Consider the following 10,033-nt stretch of genomic DNA (forward strand, 5'->3'; position numbering starts at 1 on the left):
AATATATATATATATATATATATATATATATATATATATATATATATATAGATAGATAGATATAGATATAGAGCTTCACATTAAGATAAAAAGACGCGTGGATGCTTTCCGCAGTTTACCATCATGGCAAAATTGCCCATTTTCTTTCACACCTGCCAGAAAACGACATGCGGGCATAAACTCTCCTACTAATTCTGATTCAGACAAAGAATTGAAAAGGGGCTCCATGTTACAAACCATGGAGATTGTGTCAAACAGACAAACTGGCGAACAACAGACAGGCACGTGTATACAGGTATACTGTATGCATCGAAAGCCTTTTTTTGTTCCTGTAACTTAAGGATAATATGTGATAGTGACGCTTGTCGTACTATCTATCTATCTATCTATCTACCTATATATATATATATATATATATATATATATATATATATATATATATATATATATATATATGAATATATATACTATATATAACTGAGGACAGCTGTTGTCAACCGGTGGAAACAGGACCGAGGGCAGAGTAAGACGGTCTTTCTTTATTATTAACGTTTCAAGATATTTGCCTCATTCTAAAAGCTGGAATAATACATTAACATATATTTATATAGAAAAAGTTCATACTTAAAATGACAACCAAAATATGATACATAGTTATTTAACCAAACAGAGAAAACCTGGTCACGTTTTTTCTCCATTTTTTCTCATATAACTTTGGATTATATTTTGGTTGTAATTCTAAGTATGAGTCTGTTTTTATGATTATATATTAATGCATTATTCAGCATACGAGCAATGCGTAAATAGTGAAGAGATTTGTCATGGCATAACATCCCAGATACCATATACTCCAGCATTTTTCACTGAGGCCACTAGAGCAAATTCTGAATGAATACCTGAAGAACCTGATGCCGTACAATAACCTTGAATTTTTCCAGCAAGGCGTAGTGTATAGAATCCTAAAAGTTACACATACTGACTCACCCAGTTCGGAAAACCTCAGGCATAAGTACTTGCTTTAACGATCACAAAAACGTATATAGAATCCTAAACCTTACATACACACACACATACATACCCAGTTCGGAAAACCTCAGGCATCAATACTTGCTTTAGCGATCGCAAAAACAAATGACGTCAGGATGACGCATACCCATCATCCCTAAGTACTACTTATCAAGTTCAAAACCAAAAAAAACAGGGATTGAGAGAGAACTCCGCGTAATCAATATTATTAGCAGAGAAGAAACTATTTTCGAAATGCATTCTCGCCGTTTCAAAGGAATGACGTAGGCGTAATATTCTATACTACTATGCTCTGGGGGAGGTAGCTGAATCCTGGCCGCTTCAAGGTCTTGTTACTTGGAGATCATTTTCCCGTTAGGAACAGCGCCAGATTTTATTTCCTTTGTTTTCCAGTCTGTGTGGTTTTCTGTATGTCTGTCTCTAGCCTTAATATCCTTCGAAGAATTTTACGCAATAAATAAAACTCAAGTCTTCAGTTCGTATGACATCAGTGAAATACAATGAAAGAATATTACCTTGACACACACACACAAACACACACACACACATACGCACACACACACACACACACAACACACACACACAACACACACCACACACACATATATATATATATATATATATATATATATATATATATATATATATATATATATGTTCTGGTTTTCTGAGTCATTTGTGAAATATAAGTTCAATGAAAATACTGAAAAATATTTACGCACTTACAAGTAAATATTACAGAAAAAGAAGCACAATCACTAAATTAATTTAATTGTGATGCTGGACTAAAATTTATAGTAATGAACAATTCAAGTAAAACTAAATTATAATTTAACAAATATTCATTAATTCAATCTTCCTCTGCAGTTACCAATCATGTCAAATCTTAACACTCGAATTGTTGGTTGATTAGGACAGGTGTGCTTTCAGAGAGACAACCTAGCCAGCGATAACCCAATCACTGAATAGGTGATACAGAGCCTCCCTAATCCAATACTGTGTAGTCCCGCCCTTGGAATTTTGAAATTACGAGAAGCCCCTTCGAAACCACCTCCCGAATATAAATTATACGAGGCAAACAGCATTAAATATTAGCGTTAATATCCGAGTGACCAAGCAAAACCAATATTGAAGTGAAATGTACTCAGAGAAGACGTTCCGAAACTAATGTCACACCTAAACAGTATTACATCAATAACTGTTTTAGCCCAACCCGCGTCGGAACCGTCGAACTTGAACCGTAGTGAGGGAAGATCAATGCCAACAGCCATGGTAAACAAACCTATCATTCCTAATGGACTTTTATACACGAATGAAATTTTGGCAAATCGCCTCATAAAAATAAGTTGTATGTTTCCCAGGGTTATTTATTTTATTAGGTCGAAAGCAAAATGGAACCTTAAGAACGCTACGGCATAAGTAAATGTGGCTTAAATCCCCATTTAAATACCGCTTCTGATATTCAGGGTGGCATACCTCAAGCACATCAGTTCCAATGAGTAATTGCAAAGAACTAGAAGGAGGATCGCCGTGTCGATGATCGGTAGCGGTGTAACCAAGAAGTAAGTCGGTTTATTCATCCAGTCGACAGCCGCCTGCAGGCTGTAGTTCTCTTATGCGGTCATGACAATAGACCTTTCGTCCGTACGTACAATAATGTGGGCCTAGGAGGGAGAATATCACTTCCTCGATATAGTAAGTCTTCAGGTACGGTGGTAGGAGTGGAAGAGTCGTCTTCCTTGGACTGGAACTAGCTAAGTTTCCCCAATGCGTTCAATCCGACCCTTCCGTTGTCGACTCCTGTCTTACGAACGTATAAGCAGCAAGACGGTTGTTTAAATCAAACAGCTAATTTCCCATGAGGAACCAAAAATTGTCACCCGAATTGATAGGTATTTTGACACTAAAAAAGGTAAAGGTTTATCATAGGAATCTTATTACATAATAGTTTTAAAATTCAAACGAGTCAATATATATAAAAAAATAAATTAGAAAAATAAAGTTATATTTACAGATACTCCGTACGACCAAAAAATAGATTGAAAGTAAAAACTTGCAAGAAAACCCACAGTAAAAAAAAAAATGTACCTTATACACCATAGAAAGCCACGTCCAAACCTTCGATCTTGGCTCATACCATTTGCAAATATTTCTAGCAGTCTGCATCGCGGTTCAATATAAATTATATATATATATATATATATATATATATATATATATATACATATATATATATATATATATATATATATATATATATATATATATATATATAGAGAGAGAGAGAGAGAGAGAGAGAGAGAGAGAGAGAGAGAGAGAGAGAGAGAAAGTCCTCCTGCTTCCATTTAAACTCATTGTGTCGTATATAAATATATATATATATATATATATATATATATATATATATATAAATATATATATATATATATATAGAGATAGAGAGAAGAGAGGAGAGAGAGAGAGAGAGAGAGAGAGCGAGAGAGAGTAAAGTCCTCCTGCTTCCATTTAAACTCCTTGTTTCGCTTATATATCTATCTCTCTATCTCATATATCTCATATCTCTCTCTCTCTATATTCGCTAATATCTCTCTCGCTCGCGCGAGACATAGCGAGAGAGAGAGAGAGAGAGAGAGACGAGAGAGACGAAGCGAGAGAGAGCCTCGTGGTCCGGAGTTGTACGCTCACTCCACAGCACTAGATTCTGGATTCTATAACCTAGACTAACTCCCATTTGACTCGACGCAGTCTATTAGTACCTGGAAGTTAGTCGAGCGTGGTGGTTCGCAACAGTTTGTGGACCCACCCCATCCAAGGGGAAGGCGTACTGAAGGAAGCTCACCATCGGCACATCTGCCCTGTCACTCCTGTGCAGTCAGGTAGCTCATGAACATTACTCACTGGTAGCTGATACGAGGGCTGCTTCTAAAATTGTGTTCTTCAAAGTTGTAAGTTTCCATATGTATCGGCTTTGTTTTTTGCTGATCCCTCCATTTTTATTTTTTTTGAAATATTTGAGGCCTCTTTACTTTATTCCGTATCGCTTATTAACTGCTGTTTTTCCTGTGTACGTATTCGTTAGTAGTTTTATTTTATTTATTATTTATGTTAGTTTATATTCTACACACACATATATATATGTATATATATATATATATTATACTATATATATATATATATGATATATATATATATATTTGTTTAGTTATTCATTTATTTATTTACTTATTTATTTTAAATCCAATCAACATTAAAATCTTGAGAGGTACTCACGGAAGAAAACAAAAATATTTATTTATAAAATTTTTAAATAAATAAAATCATGGAAATCACACCACAAAGACCTTAATAATCTAACACGAAAGAAAGAAAATGTACCAACAGATGTTCACAGAAGTTCACAACGAGAATTAGCAAGTTTACAAAGCATTAGACACACTTGATGCTCCACAGGTAAGCATTACAGATAAGCATCACACAGAGAGCATTTTATAATTCATGGAATTCTAAAAGGTTTGCAATATTATTGCTTGGAGGGATTTGAACGATAAAAAAAAGCGTTGAATTTCGTCACAAACTGACGAACTCGAACGTCTTTTAAATGAGCTTTCTTTAAAGCTTCTGTGCAGCATCTGTCATTCCATCAGGCTTTGATCTTCTCTAAAAATATCGTTACAATTTAGGTCTACTCGACAAATGGAAAGAGCAATGCTCAAAGTTTCTTAAAAAGACACTTCTTGCAGAGTTTCCTTTCCAGATGGCATTTTATCCCCCCATTTTTCAGATGACCCTCTGAATCTAACGTCTCTGCTGCGTCACTTCCGTCGTGGAGTTTGGTCAGCGTTTGGTAGCAAGGTCCCGCGAGGGGATGCCCTCGTTTCCTGGTGCTTCCCTCCCGGGATGGGATATCGTCTTGGCACTTGGGAATCATCGCTCTCCGCCAGGTCGGTGGGCGGAGACTCGATGACCACGCCAGGGTTTCTGGTTCACATTACCTTAAAGAGGAAGATCGAGATTGGTTAGTTCTCGTGCTCAAACTTCTTTCATATCGCAATTTATCTCTTGCATTTTTAATCTCTTGCGGTTTCTGATGTTGTCGGATTAATAACGAGGGACTTGACTTGTGTAAGAGGCTATGTGCTTTTATGAAAAGCTATCGGATACTGTATATTTGAAGATGAAAGTACTCGTAGAGTTACGATACAGGTACTCGTTGGAAACTATACAAGCATTCACAGGAAAACGGAACCTTGACGGAATATCGAAAGCAAATGGAATACTAAGAATAACCATTCATAAGAAACTCACTTGTTGATATCGCCGTTGTATCCTTTTCTCCCGAACTTGTGGAGGCCGTAGTCAGTGGCGCCGAACCGCTTCTCTCCGGGCCTCTTCCTATGCTTCAGGTTGAACAGCATCCCATCCACTGATACAAAACTAACCAGAGCCACCAGCAAGAGCACAAATACCTAGACGAAGAGAGAGAGAGAGAGGAGAGTTATTGAAAGATACCGGCACATCTGTGGTGTTTCTCAGTCTTATCTCGAAATGATGACATTTGCTACCGTTTCTGGTTCATTTCTATTCTAAGTGGTTCTTTTGGACGGGGGAATCTTCGCGTGATACTCACCATACGGATATTCATGTCGAATCTCTGAGGGGTTGCTCTTACGTAGAGGGTCTGGAATGGAAAAACAAATGAAGGTCACTCACACGTTTCATTGCGAATGAAAACCTCGATTTTTTCCCCTTCTATTTATAAACAGCGCGAAGATGACTACCGAGTATCATCGTCTTTACTACTATGAGATTCAGGGCCTCTGTAACACGGTTTTTTCGCAATAACTTTTTATCTATGCATTTCATAAATATAACGCTTATTCAGATTACATATTATATCTACACATAAATTTTGACTTTATTCTGCATTACGTAGGTTGAATAAATTTGGTACTTATAATGTAAAAGTGACTTTTTTTGAAGACGGGCCAACTTACTCAGAGAAAAGGTTTCGAACGCACTCGTTACGTAACTTATGACAGCATATCTTCCCTCTTTCTCGATGGATGATTGGCTATACGTAACGAAGGCTAAACATCTGGCAACAATGACATACAAATTTAAATATAAGCAAAGCAGTACACCTTTATGAACTCTGGAACCTCTCCACTGATAATTGTCATAATGAACAAACCAACGAAATAGGTTAATAAATACAAAAACACTTCGATTATTAGTCTAACTCCCAAAATAAGTTTCCTAAGAAATTACAGTCTACTTTATAGGTCACAATCAGATTGACAAGATGTAGGGAATAGTTGGTAATTATCAAAAACATAGTAGACAAGCTTGATTTGATAACTGCTATATCCAATGTCAAGCAATTTTTATTTATTGGCTATCTACCTATTTACTTAAAAAAAAAAAAAAAAAAAAAAAAAAATAGCCGGTACCGTTTTGGCTTTAAACCTTCACCAATAATTATCGTCAGAATGATGACTTCATGAGGCTCCACCCACTTTCGCCTCGTTATAATTCAGGATAACATTGAAGGCTACCATGGGCATTGTCGGATTAGAAAATTTAACTTCTGGCTGTAAAAACTAATTTCTCGAGTAGTTGTAAGAAGTGCTAAATGATCCTCAAGGATCCCAGCAGTTGGCCTAAACGTTTAATTCATGTATATTACTGCTATACTGTTGCGGCACTACTGCTACAGTAGTATTACTACGCTAGCACAGATACCCCACCCACATCTATGTATCGTTCAGCCATTCATAAAGTCTTTGGGTTTCTGTCTGGTGGATGGGCGGGGCAACATTTCGTCAAGAGGTGTTTGTTTACCTTGCTTACGTAATGAATGTTTTTCGACTCTTGGCTCGTAATCATTGGCCATGGCGTCGGCTAAATCATTTTTACTCTATAAAAATTAAAACTATCGGGTTTAGGCTATTGATAATGCTGACAAAATTTGTGTGTGGTTGTAAAATATACATATGTCAACTTTCAGTTACATCCGATGTTTTGACAAGGAGCAAAGTCCAAAAAACCGTGTTACAAAGACCCTGAATCTCATAGTAGTTGAGAGTAATATTACAGCAAAGGAGGCGATGAAAATATACAGTGAGCTGTGCAGGGTTTAACATATCGCCTGAAATTCCTTGGCTAGACCGAACGCACAAAAGTTATTTGCCCTCTGGCCATCTTTTAACCCTAAACACGCCATTGAGATATTCACTTGACTAACAAAAATATCATAAATGCTTTAGAGTATATATATATATATATATATATATATATATATATATATATATATATATATATATATATATATATATATATATATATATATATATATATATATATATATATATATACATAAAGCCGAATCGTCACCAATACTTAGGGGGGAAAAAAGGAAAAACTCAGTAACGCCAACTTGAGAGATGGAGGCTTTGATGGTAGGTACGATTTGACTACAGAACTGATGCAGCAAGGAAGTGCGAATTGACCAACTCTTGTCGTCACCCTATAATACGGAACGCCATGACCCGCGTTAACACGCAGAGGGCGTCTCGCACAAATTATAATGAATAATAATAATATTTAAACGAAAGAACCCGTATGTGTCCAGAGCGCGACAGATCCTCCACGACACGTACCTGATCAAGAGAGTATCAGCTGCGTTCTAATGTCTTCGACTTGCTTTTGTGAACTGCTGGTGAACGATGGGAAGAGCTCCCCTTATATAGAAGCAAGGTCAAAAGAATACCAGGTCAGACCGCTTCCGACCAAAATAAGGACAATCTCGCGCATGACGTCACGAGGCTGCATCTGGCCGAGGTTCAGGTAAAAAAATGTCATCAGTCAGTATTTGACTTTACCAGAGTGAAGAACAAAGAAGCTCTCTTAGACCGGATTCAATCCTTTAATTCAGCAGTACCTGAAGATTAACGGGGATCTCTCTCACCCAAGGTCGTGACAGAGAGAGAGAGAATGGGTGCGGGCAAACAATTCCCATAGTGACCCTTCATTTTATTGTTTTCTTGGTTTTCTTTTATGGCCACATACCAGTAACGTCACAAATATGCGCAGTAACGCTGAGACGGTCTGACCTGGTATTCTTTAGACCTTGTATAGAAGGTCCATCTCCGTATACTTGATGAGCGAGTTTTTCTGGGCCATATGTTCTTTGCTAGCTAGCTAGCTGCTGCCTTCCACGAGAAGGGCGGGGCGTTATACTTTTTTTTTTTTAATGATGAAATTTGAATGTACCTTCGGGCACCAACTGGGTTGGGCGGCGTACATTACCGTCAGTTTGGATGGAATTTGACAATAGGAAGTGTTTTATTTATTATTTTTTTTTATTGCTTCAACTTCTGGTAATTTGGATACGCCACCTAGGCCTAGTCTCTTGATTTTGATCAAATTATAATCGGAGACGAAACAGTCAGTTGCGATCGCTTCAAGATGCAACACTTGTCTTTCTTGAACAGTAACAGGATTTCAAAATGACCGCCATTGGCTACAGAACCCTGATGCATTCTGACAGATGATACAAGAGGCGACACGAGAGCAGAACGCCCCTTCCTTGAAAGATAATCACACAAAAGCGTAGGCATGAGACATAAAGGCGTTTCTTCGCTATGGCTATGGAGTGCATATTTCGTCAAGTGACCTTGCCACCCAGCCAGCCAACCAGCAGGGAGGGGGAAGGGGATTGGCGATTGCGATGGAGCCAAAAACAAGTTATTTCTGGAAACTGGCGTCCGTCGGCGTAAATCTGTTCCAGGGCTTGATGTATGATGCAAGTGATGAATACCTTCAGCGCTTGTTGTCAGTTTCTTGGCGTTCGTACTTTTGTAGACGATAACAATCGTCGATTCGCTTTCCAGTCGAAAGAAATGAAGTGAGTCTGGTGAACAGATGAAAAATGATAAGCGTGCGTCGGTCTAACTGATTTCACAATGCGTCTTGCAGCGTCTGTTGCAAGCACAACACTATTCCAAAAATATCCTGATGAGACGAAACGCTAGTAAGTTCAAACCAATGAAATCTATTTCGAAACCGAGTTTACCATTTAGATGACCCAATTTTCTACTCATTTATGTATCTGTTCCGATGTCGAAATAAGTTTTTTTTTTTTTTTTTTTTACCCTTCAGCAATCTTCTCTTATTTGGCAACCCGAACAAACGAGGCCACCCGGAAAATCAAGCAATTCTGGCGATCTGTTTTCGAGTCTCCTGTATCATCTGTCAAAATGCACCAGAGTTCTGCAGCCGATTGCGGTCATTTTGAAATCCTTTATCATTTCAGCGCTACGTTATATCAATAAGTAAACATTACGCAATCTTCTATATTCATCGGCTCGATGTGACCTCTTCCCCTTCTATTTTTTTTCGCCTCCTCCTCCTCCTCCCCCTCCCTCTCCTGCTCCCTTTACTTCTTCGTCTTCTTCTTCTTATTATTATTTCGTTGAACGGCGAAGGAACGAGTTTTCTGTACAACATATAATCAAGGACACTGAAAATAGATCTATCTGTCGGTGGTCTCGGTTTAAATGTTGTATGAGCCGCGGCCCGGTGGTAGCCTGTCACCAGACGCGCGGTAATGGCTAAATTCAACCTTAAATAAAATAAAAGCTACTGAAGCTACAGGGCTGCAGTTTGGCATGTTTAATGATTGGAGGGTGGATGATCGACATACCAAATTGCAGCCCTCTAGTCTCGGTAGTTTTTAAGATCTGAGGTCGGACAGAAAAAGTGCGGACGGACAGACAAATGGCTATCTCTATAATAGTTTTCTGTTACAGAAAACTTAAAAGCTAGTTTGGGATTCTATCGTTTGTTCGTGCTGGTTACCTCGCCATGCGCAGCGATTTCCCGCCTTGAATTCTCGACATTGTCTCTGAGGTAGAAATACCGAGAGTAGTACTAGGCGTGCATCAACCTGCTTCGTCCCTGAAACAAACAAGGATAGAGACAAATAAGACGAAAAACGCAATTAAGA

General features: G+C 38.0%; 1 long non-coding RNA gene across 1 annotated transcript; it reads right to left on the bottom strand.

Moving 5' to 3' along the window:
- Positions 1-4,313: 4,313 nt before the first annotated feature.
- On the bottom strand, positions 4,314-7,778 carry LOC135195442 (uncharacterized). Its single transcript, XR_010310123.1, has 4 exons — positions 7,686-7,778; positions 5,654-5,704; positions 5,332-5,492; positions 4,314-5,018 (listed from the first exon to the last, which is right to left on the bottom strand). It is a non-coding gene; the product is annotated as an uncharacterized LOC135195442 (long non-coding RNA).
- Positions 7,779-10,033: the final 2,255 nt, after the last annotated feature.

This window comes from Macrobrachium nipponense, chromosome 16 (assembly GCF_015104395.2).
Source record: "Macrobrachium nipponense isolate FS-2020 chromosome 16, ASM1510439v2, whole genome shotgun sequence".
Classification (NCBI taxonomy): domain Eukaryota; kingdom Metazoa; phylum Arthropoda; class Malacostraca; order Decapoda; family Palaemonidae; genus Macrobrachium; species Macrobrachium nipponense.